We start from the raw sequence: 11,012 nt of genomic DNA on the forward strand, positions 1-11,012 counted from the left end.
GTGTTTGTCCAAAAGTGGGACATTTCAACGGGGTATTAAAAAAAATATTTTCATTTGCCAGTTGCGCAAAAATGCCCTGAAATTAATGTAGAATATTTGTAACTGCATATGATTTTTAAGAAGTTTCTCATTTGAAGTCAACACGATGAAGATCGGAGCGCGTAGAGAGAAAGAATTGGAATAAGATAAAAAAACCGGCCAAGAGTGTGTCGGACACGCCGAATTAGGGTTTCTTAGCCATTACGAAAAAATTCAGTAATATTTTTCTAAGGATTTCGTATTTTGTACGGTATATCCCAAGTTTAGGTATATTTTTATTTTATACCTTAGGCTGCTATTTACTCTTAAACTACTAATAATTATCAAAAACTTAACCGTTATAGTTTTCCTTGTAAGTTTGATATACTTACTAACATCCTGAATTTTTACAAATTTTTCCATCCACCGGTTTAGATTTTTAGAGGGGGGGGGGCGTACGTACGTCCATGGGAGGTACTCTAAAAAAAATTTTTTTTTTAAATTTTTTATTGCACCATTTTGTCGGCATAGTTTACATATATGTTAGTGAAAACAGCTTTCTAGCAATGATACTCCCTGAGCAAGCTGCGGCGGACGGACAGACAGAGAGACAGACAGACATGGCAAACTATAAGGGGTTCCGTTTTCGCCATTTTGGCTACGGAACCTAAAAACAATATGTATTATCTAAAAACACACAAAATTTATTTACTGAATTCGTTGCATTCTCTCGCATCCTTCATGTGACGTTTATGTATGACGCATAAACATCCGCATAACCTGACGTGGTTTTGACCTTGACCTTGGTAATGACTTGCACAATCGTACCTGAATACCGCACCTACACATCATTCAATTGCTTCAGATTGCAAACCCATTCCAAAGAAAGTCTTAAGTCACAATAGATTGTGGCTGGATCGTCAAAATGGTCTAACCGTGCAGAGTGCATCCCTATCCCTATCCTACTATATATATATAATCAGATTCATCATCCCAGCCTATATACGTCCCAGCTGGGCACAGGCCTCCTCTCAGAACAAGAGGGCTTGGGCCATAGTTCCCACGCGGGCCCAGTGCGGATTGGGACTGCACACGCACCATTGAATTGCTTCGCAGATTTGTGCAGGTTCCTCACGATGTTTTCCTTCACCGCAAAGCTCGTGGTAAATTTCAAATGTAATTCCGCACATGAATTTCGAAAAAACTCAGAGGTGCGAGCCGGGGTTTGACCCACGACCCCTCTGCTTGAGGGGCGATAGGTCAAACCACTAGGCCACCACGTCTTTATATAATAATAATATATAATAATAATATAAATATAATATACATTATAAATGAGAAAGTTTTTGAAGATGTTCGTTAGTCAATATATGAAGATAGTCTAAGCCCCGGATAGGACACATGATAGATTGAATACAACAATAAAAAGTGGCCGAAAAATAGTTGAATATTTCGTTACATTCATTACATATACTGAGCGGCAAAAATTCTGGCCTCAAATGTATTGCAGAATCGGTAATTTTGTATGAAGGGTGGGCAAATTTTGTGCCGCTGAGTATAGTTGCAAGTGAAAGCAAATATAACGTCAGATGACAGCAAAGTCACTAACTGCAAAAAACTTAGTGAATATTAACCTTACGATGATATGCATAAGTTTTGATTATCCCTTTTGACTTTAAGTGGTAATTAGTGACTTTTGCTGTCACCCGACGATAAGAGAGTTAAAAATACATTTCATAAAAAGCTCTGACACTAATTATTCAATTAATCAACAAGTGGTGTCACAGATCGATATTGCCGTACAAAATTTTTACAGCACATAAAAAGTACTTACTATTTCGATATGATCGATGGTATCTAATACTATGATGTGAGTTGTTTGACGTTAATTTCTGGCCAGTTATAAAGAAGGTTTCCTGTAATGGAACTAAATTGGAACAAATCAAATTGGAGTACACCAAAGTAGCATTTTGGTCCATTTCTCTACCTCTTTCCGTAAACATGTTTTTGTTTTTTTTTTTACTGTTTTGTGCAATTCTGTACTAGTATTTTATATATTACGAATAATTGAAGTAGCTTAGGAAAAAAACAATATAGTATAGACTATCATTTTCGTAGTATCCTACGACATATCAGATCTTTATCTAATTGGCAATTTAAAACGTCCATATACCTATTCGTTTTTATTTATATATAAAACAAGGTTCCACGTTTAACACCTAATAACCAATTGAAAGAATGATTTTTATCAAAAATTTAACACAAAACAATAGATTTTCTAGTCTTATGTTCAAAACAATGTCTTCCCAAAAAATACCAGTATAGGATAGGTCCTTATAGGTAGGTAATGATAGGAGTTGAAAAAAGCATTTGATTTTGGTTAAATTGTTTTAGTTTAGTTTATTTATTCATTCAATACATCAATTACATTATATTACATAAATGTCAGTTATAAGAATTTGTATTGAAATCGTCAAAGGTAATATGATTAGTAATAATTATAAAAAATAAGATTCTAAGCATGTCATGTGAATGTAAACAATTAAAATTAGACTGGTTCTCCTCAAGGGATCGTCAGACTGAAACACAATGAAATGTATATAAAGAATAAATGTCAAGATATGTAAAGATTAATAATTGAGTAACAATTTAATGTCAATGTAAAAACATAAAATAAAAACAAGAAATAATAATTAACAATTTAAACAATAAATTAAAATGTCAGATTCATAAATTCATTGACCGAATAAAACGCTTTTTCCAACAAAAGGTCTTTTAGTCGACGGCTAAACGTTTCATCGTTTTAGGTGCAATTACACAAAAATCTGAACGTAATGAATCGAATTCCGTCAAATCTACGTGTCCTGGGCAGCAGTCAGCATGACTTTGCACAATGGTATTGAATCCCGCACCAACACATTATTCAATGAGGGCTATCGCGAATGAATTCGCCGCTAGAGGCGCTAGTGTAGCGTGAGGTCTCCGAAATGTGAAATCTCATAGTTTTTGGGTGAGCTTACGCGGGTTTATTTATAATTAGAATAATTTTTGTGAATATTTGCAATATCTGAAATTAATTATGGCAAATAGGCGTTCCGGGGCAATAATGTCTGTGTTTTTGAGACAATTTTGTCTTACGAAACCTTTGTCCTCCCTTTTTTCCGAACAAAACGGGGACTTTGCAACACTGTGGCATGCTCGATATTTTTATGCTACGGTTTTGGTGTATTAAATATGATTTTAATCTAAACTTTGTTTTCACGCCCGTAATAACAGACTTTGAAAGCCATACTTAAAAACCTCACGCAACAGTGCGCCATCTAGTGAGACAAAAAACGATAGCCCTCATTGCTTCAAAACTGCAAGCATCATTTGAGATAGATTGGGGTTTGGCTGTCGAAAAGAGCCCTCCTGAAGAGTGCAATATTAATTGATTAGTACTGGCCAGAGACAACGCAGTTACTTGTTACCCGGAAAAAAAAACAAAATATTACAGAGCTTAAACTCAAAGTAGGTATTTTTCGTTCCATGTAACAGTCCTATAATTTCTTATTACAAAACATTGTACAATAAATATCTGTGAACTAATTTCATAATTTGGAATGTGATTTGATTAGGAAATCGTGATATCATCTCAACGTTTTCAGACAAACAGAATTGTTCCACAATACAGGCAAATCAATCTTGTTTTTTACCCGACTGCAAGGAGAGGTATTGTTTTTTTAGGTGATTATCAATGCAGGGTAGGTTTTACCCCGTTTTAGATTTCCTACGGATTTCGAGCGCGATAACTCAGTTGAGAATTGATTTTTAAATTGATTGTTTTTGGAACAACATTACATAGACTTGGTATTTATGCTGTATTTTTATCAACAATTTATCGTATGTTTAGTAATCCATATTACCCGTTTTATAAAAATATACCTATTGAAATACAAGCCACATTAGTCTATTTTATTATTCAAATCTTTTCAATAATTAACTAAAAGGCTAAGGTTTAGTAAATGTTGATTTCCTTATCTATAACGTCTGAATCTCACAATACCATCATTGCCAGTACGTCTATTTTTAATAACTAACCATAAAAAGTTTCAATTTTAATACAAGCTTTTTTTGCTGACTGTACTTTTTGTTGACTGTAATTGTATTATCACCCAAATTACATTTGCATACCAAATTTCAAGTCGATGCCATTAACCGTTGAAGAGTCGTCCTGAGAGACGATCCTGGCTAGACTACCAGATGTCACTACCAGATTATTACATTGTCACGCCAGTTACATAAGTATACCAAATTTGAGTCAATCGAACTACTGGAAGTTTGGTCGAATTTAACTCGGTACGTTGGTTTTAATAAATAAAATATAATAATACTTATGCTTTATCGCGGCTTTTTCACTTCGCTATTCATCTTAAGTCTTTATTCATTCGCGTGGTATCTAATCGACGACGTGGACATTGCATAATATCTGGTGAATATATCAAAATAGAAACAGTATAAACGAAGCATTTTTATTAAGGCCACTAAATTATTGTGCAAATACTCGTAACACCACCAGCGATGTTTTACTTGACAATAGTTATCATGTCTCCACAAATTACATAATGATGATTTGCAGTTTCAGTTCATCCAAACGTCCACAGTGGGGTATTTGACCAAAAAGTCGCTCAAAATTATTTTTGACTTTAATCAGTTTTCTTTTCATTTTAATAGAACTAACAACGATAAAAAATTGTTTTGGAGACAACTTTACAAAACTTAAGCGGGAGAAACTGAAAAAAAAAAAAAAAAACTTTATTATTTATAAATCAGCTTGTTTATTGTTATTAGTGAGTTTTGTTTGACAAAACAACCAACATTAATTCCACCGCTCTTCATCTGACTCCTCAACACACTCAACCATGTCCTCTTCCTCCTGGTTATCTACTTCATACGGCATTAACATATCTCTTGTTTCAAGTTTAAAAGGTTTTGATTTTTTTGGATTTTTGGGCCTAATGCTGCTCATAAATGGGTCAGATGTTAATAATAATCTGTTTATAACGTCCATATTGCAATCGACTCGACTAAATTTTCTAGAGAATTGATCTCTAAACTGCCGAAAATGTCTGTTTCTTGCCTCTGCAGCTTCTTCTGACAGGCTTCCTATAGGCAGAATTGCATGTTGGATTACGATTGGCCCGTGTACTAATATTTTGTGCACTGTGGGTGACATAGGGTGCCACGGATACAGCTGAATGTAGAGCTTTGCTGTCTCCTGGCAATACGTAGCAAATTTATCTACATTGATTTTGTGCCCGCTTGATATTACCTCCAAAATAGTTGCAAAACGGTCAATTAAAGTTTTGTCTATTCCGGTAATATTTGCGGATGTTTCTGCATTATTAAAAAACCTTCTACTTGTGTTTCCATCATTACTGTTTCCGTAATTTACTGTAGGTACGTCCACTATTAGACCAAGCTCAGTTTTGAATCCATCTTGGATTTGTGCTTTTCTCTCTTTAACAATATCTTTCTCAGCTTGAGATCTCACTTGCCATTTTTTTATAGTATTTTTATATGAAATGTGTAGTAAAGTTTCAAAAAATCTGATTCGGGCATGTAAAATTGATAATCCAAACTTTACATTTTCTGGATCTGTTGCAGTTTTCTCCATTTTTTCCAAATCGTTGAATTGCTTGGAAGTTGCTTTACATATATAGCATCGCATGGTAGATAACGTATTGGTTGCGGCATTGCACACTTTGCCGTCTACCATGGTAAACAACAATTTATGGTATACTTTCACCTCGCAAGTCTGGAGTGTTATCCTGCTGGCCGTCAAATGTTTTATTTGCTCATTATGATAACTGATTTCTTCATTTATTACGTCCTTACTTTCATGTATAAACCTGATTCGCATTGGCCGGCAGTAGCGGGGGGAAGAGGGCGTTGGATTGTTCCAAATAATTTTATTATTGCTTTTACAAATCAACCGCAAAGGTACCAGTGAAGACTGGAAAATGTTTGCATCCGAGTCAGTGTTGTTAGCAAACTTTTGTTTATATTGCGCCTGCTGTGAACCATCACATCCCCATTTGTAAGTAAGTTCGAGGTTCGCCATTTCTTCTGTAGTAAGTTTTTTTAACACTTCTTCAAGGTATAAAATTAACCGTTGAGCAGTGTGATCCAATAAAGCCTGTAATGTGATTTCCGCACAGGTTTCAGTAACACGGTAAGCACCAACGTCTGGGTAGCATGCTTGTTTTTCTTTCTTAAGTATAGAATAGCAAGGTATAGTTTTTTTGAGCTTTCTCTTATTATTTCGTACTGTTTACGTGTCAGCGATGCTTCTACGAACATGGACAACGCTTCTGTTGGCGTTAATTGTGTATTTCTTTTTTCAGGGGTGTGGCTTTTCCGAAATGCCTGTCGGTATTTATAACCACGTGTTGGAGATGACATAACATCTTTTACCACATGTGCTGCATCGACATTTCCTTTTTCACGAAGGGCCATTTGGCCAGCGTAAATTAAAGATTCTGCCTCATTTTCACTGCGTAGATGGGTTGTCTTACGACGTTTACTACATTCTGCTAAATCTTCAAAAACTTTATGTGGCCGACCAACCAAATGTTTATTCGTGACATTTTTAGGTATTTCGAGCGTGCCTTGTAACCACTTTTGGTATTTTTTTAAAACACGGTCTCTGTTCGTTTAGCTGTCTGCCATTTTGACTTCATTTCAGCCTTAAGATGCGAAAATGTATGTATAAACTTATTTTTTGATCGATCGGGAAAGAAGCATCGCTTATTAGTTCTTGCTCCACTAGATCCAACTTTTTTCCAAAGTCTTTCTCTTCATAACCTTTCGTCTTTTGAAAAACATACTGTCGTGTCACAATCTTCACACCAGAGCAACCTAGGACGAAGAAATACAAAGATTATTTAAAGTGACCGAAAAACCAAAGTTTGTTTTGCTTTAACACAAATTCAGTTATGTTACGAGATTCATATTTTTGGCACTTTCTGGCAGCTAATTATTTTATATACTTCTGATATACATATCAAAGCATTAGATGATAAAGAAATTAGACTTCGGACAGGCCCGGAAACATAACAAAAAGTCTTTGAATTAAGAAAACACAAAATAAAATATGATTACTTTAGTTCATCTAACTAAAAACAGTATAAATAATAGAAAACTATATATTTTTTGGAAATGAAACGTAATTGCAATTCTACAAACCTGGTTCTACAGTATCCATTACTGCAATTTACCACAATTAACGTAACTTAATTGTAAAACACTTAGTTTCCACAACCGTTCACTCTAATTTCACTTCGGGTTAGTACGTGCGATCAGACATGAGTTTGAAAGACTACTGACGTGCGTAGCGAACCTTATCGGTAACAACAGAAAAAATGCAGACTATTGTTCCTTAGACCCTTATCTTTAGCCAGATAGCAGCCGCTACCTGCAATTCGATACTTCGTAAATTCGACTTTTGAGCGCATTTTAGAGCCAAATACTCCACTGTGCGTCGTCCGTTGCAAAGTGTTAGTCATTTGTTTCCGCCACTGTTATCTGTGTGAGTGTGACGTGACTACGAGAATGATTTGAAAATATTTTTATTAAGATACTGTTACACGTTAATCGTCTGCTGCATGTGAAATTAAATTGACCAAATAGAGAGCATCATTCATGACTTTTATAGGATGCTTTTTTTTATTAAACGCATAATATGCACAAAATGCTTTAATTTTTTAAGTATGATAAAACGCCACAGCATTGCAGCAGGTCGGACATGACGAGGATGACGTTTTGATTTTTTAAACATGTGGTTGCATACAAAATAAAAATGTCACAAAAGAAAAACTAGAATCAGCGGGAGCGGTATAGTTATTTGTGTCACAAGGGAGCAAAATGGTGTATTTACGGCGAGGGCGTACATTGAATCCAGAATGTAGCGAAGGATTCTACAATAGAATCCTGAGCGTAGCGAGGGATTCTAAAGTAGAATCCTGAGCGTAATGAAGGATTCAAGTGTTAACGCCCAAGATGAAAATAATTTTGCTCCCGAGTGGCTCATACAACTTTTCACACCGAGCATTAAGAAACTTGAAAAAAAACAAATTCTGAATATTATTAAAGAACAACCAGCATAGAAAATGGCGTGGCTTTACAATTATCAACTTCAAAAAATTGCATTTGCAATAAAATACTTAGAAAAGCCTTGAACAGAAAAGTTGCACTTTGCTCCCTCTCGTCAGGGAGGAAAAGTTACTTTTCTGAAGGAGAGGTGTGAAATAGTTATTTGTGTCACAAGGGAGCAAAATGGTGTATTTACGGCGAGGGCGTACATTGAATCCAGAATGTAGCGAAGGATTCTACAATAGAATCCTGAGCGTAGCGAGGGATTCTAAAGTAGAATCCTGAGCGTAATGAGGGATTCAAGTGTTAACGCCCAAGATGAAAATATTTTTGCTCCCGAGTGGCTCATACAACTTTTCACACCGAGCATTAAGAAACTTGAAAAAAACAAATTCTGAATATTATTAAAGAACAACCAGCATAGAAAATGGCGTGGCTTTACAATTATCAACTTCAAAAAATTGCATTTGCAATAAAATACTTAGAAAGCCTTGAACAGAAAAGTTGCACTTTGCTCCCTCTCGTCAGGGAGGAAAAGTTACTTTTCTGAAGGAGAGGTGTGAAATAGTTATTTGTGTCACAAGGGAGCAAAATGATTTATTTACGGCGAGGGCGGACATTGAATCCAGAATGAAGCGAAGGATTCTACAATAGAATCCTGAGCGTAGCGAGGGATTCTAAAGTAGAATCCTGAGCGTGGATTCAAGTGTTAACGCCCAAGATGAAAATAATTTTGCTCCCGAGTGGCTCATACAACTTTTCACACCGAGCATTAAGAAACTTGAAAAAAAATATTCTACATATTATTGAAGAACAACCAGCATAGAAAATGGCGTGGCTTTACAATTATCAACTTCAAAAAATGGCATTTGCAATAAAACACTTAGAAAAACCTTGAACAGAAAAGTTGCACTTTGCTCCCTCTCGCCAGGGAGGAAAAGTTACTTTTCTGAAGGAGAGGTGTGAAAACACTATTTATCGCCCCGTATAATACCGACATGGAAATACCGACCCGATTATTCGTGTAAAACGCCTTACAAACTCGTGTCAAACTGACATGAGTTTCTATAGGTGTACAAGAAAAATCGGGTAGATATTTCCATGTGGGTATTATCCGGGCCAGTAAAGAGTGTCACACCAATCTTCTGATACCACTATCAAGATGACCAGAATTAGCTAAGTATTCATTCTTGACATAACTACGAACCATATGTACCTTCGATAGGGAATAATGCATGGAACTATGGTACACAATTTTTCTCCTAAATAACTTAATATAAAACCGGAAAATAAAACGAATGACATAAAAATCAACAATATCTGTTGAAAATAAGCAAGATGTGAGGGATTGAAACTTGGATGCCATCCCTTTCTAGAAAAAAAACCGGCCAAGAGCGTGTCGGGCACGCCCAAAATAGGGTTCCGTAGCCATTACGAAAAAATAAGTAATATTTTTCTAAGGATTTCGTATTTTATACGGAATCTTCCAAGTTTAGGTATATTTTACACCTTAGGCTGCTATTTACTCTTAAACTAATAATAATTCTCAAGCAAACTTAGCCGTTATAGTTTTCCTTGAAAGTTTGATATACTTAATACCATTCTGTTTTTTTTTAATTTTCTACTCACCGGTTTAGATTTTAGAGGGGGAGGGGACGCTCGATTTTAATGAAAATTTGCACTTTAAAGTTAAATATTTTGCAAACACATTACTGAATCGAAAAATCGCTTTAGCACACCCCCACTTTACGTCTATGGGAGGTAAACTAAAAATATATTTTTTTTAAATTATATTGTACCATTTTGTCGGCATAGTTTACATACGTATTCGTGCAGAATTACAGCTTTCTAGCATTGATAGTCCCTGAGCAAAGCCGCGGACGGACGGACAGACAGACATACAGACATGGCGTAACTTTAAGGGTTCCGTTTTTGCCATTTTGGCTCCGGAACCCTAAAAACGAAAAGTATGAACTTTCTATGGCCGTCGTCGTAAGTCCCTAATCAGTTTGTTTTTTATTTGTGTGTGTCTTATTTGTGTATTATTTGAATTTTACAGCGCATTGGTTTTTTAACTGTAATGCTGTAATTTTTTATTGATTGACAATTGACAAATAAATAAATAAATAATATCTTAATGTTTTTAATATATTTAAAAAAGTCTTTTACAACTGAAGATATATCTGAAGTAATTAAAAAAAAGCCTGCATAGCCTCTATTCTAAGTAGAGTAGTAACCGGTTGATAATGTATTTAACCTGTTTCATGTTTCTTATCACAAAACACGCCTGTTTTATGGTATTAATAGGCTTCGTTGACTTTCCTTAAGCCAACAATAGTCCCCTTATAGGTTGCTGTTGGTTTTTTGAAAGAATCTTTTATCCTAATATCGATGATATGATAACTGCACAGTGTGTATTGTAATTAAATTCATGCGTGAATTGTTCATTATTCATGAGAGGAACGGTTGTATTAAATTAATAAAACAGCGTCTCTCTTATTTCATTTATGTAAGAAACTTTTTTTTCTGACAAATAATATAAACTTGTGAATTTTACGTCGACAAAAAATCCGTCCAAGTGCGAGTCGGACTCGCGCACGAAGGGTTCCGTATCATTATCTATACAACATTAGACATTAGCAAAAAAACGGCAAAAAAAAAAAAAACAAGTTTGTTGTATGCAAGTAAGGCTTTCAGTACCGAACCCACCGTTTGGGTACGGAACCCTAAAAAAATACAAAAAACCAGCGGAATTTGGATTTAATTTACGCATCATGACCATGAAGTCATACGATGTCAGTGTGACATGGTACTGATGTGATGAGTAATATCAAGGCGTAACATTTCACAACACCACTTCC

The sequence above is a fragment of the Choristoneura fumiferana genome, chromosome 23 (assembly GCF_025370935.1).
Source record: "Choristoneura fumiferana chromosome 23, NRCan_CFum_1, whole genome shotgun sequence".
NCBI lineage: Eukaryota > Metazoa > Arthropoda > Insecta > Lepidoptera > Tortricidae > Choristoneura > Choristoneura fumiferana.